The sequence below is a fragment of the Acyrthosiphon pisum genome, chromosome A1 (assembly GCF_005508785.2).
Source record: "Acyrthosiphon pisum isolate AL4f chromosome A1, pea_aphid_22Mar2018_4r6ur, whole genome shotgun sequence".
In the NCBI taxonomy this organism is placed as follows: domain Eukaryota; kingdom Metazoa; phylum Arthropoda; class Insecta; order Hemiptera; family Aphididae; genus Acyrthosiphon; species Acyrthosiphon pisum.
This window is the reverse complement of record NC_042494.1, coordinates 125,355,503-125,356,246: the sequence shown is the minus strand read 5'-3', so window position 1 is coordinate 125,356,246 and position 744 is coordinate 125,355,503.

The following is a 744-nucleotide window of genomic DNA, read 5'->3' as shown; positions in this document are numbered from 1 at the left end:
AAAGTATTCCGAATACTGTACTCAGAATACTTGTAAAAAGTATTCAAAATACCGTATTGAATACTTTAAAAAAAAAGTATTTAAAAAGTATTCGGAATACTACCCAAGTCTGGTTAAATATAAGGTCAATAAAAACATATTTGGATAGTTGGATGGACTCAAAACTCGAGTACTTAATTTAATATAGTTAGATAGTTATTATATACTATTATCGTATTTAATTGAGGATATATAATAATATGGAATAATATCAATTACAAATTTACATTTAAAATGTAATGAAATAAACAAATTTTTAAAACCATAAATATAAATTCTTTTTAAAATGCAACATGATAATATGCATTTTTGTCAATTTTAATTGTTGAGTATGGAGTTATGTTGAAAACATGATAGCATAGTTAATTCTGTATGACATTGGTTATGTACGGTGGTATTCTAGATCCTTCTTGGGTTAGGCCAGATGTTCTTTCATTGAAAGCTGACGACGAAGAATAATCGACACCTTTGGATACCACTTTTCCTCGTGATACGTATTTCCATTTGAGTTGTATGATGTCATTCAGCATATTTTTTTTTTCAGAAATATAGTACGAGTGGATTATAGCGATCTCCAGACTTATAATAGCTATGTATATTAGTTTCTAAAACATTAATCATAATACAAAATCAATAAAAATTTAACGTACATATGTATTAAAAGTAATAAATAATTTTATATTGTAATAAATGAATATTTCATCT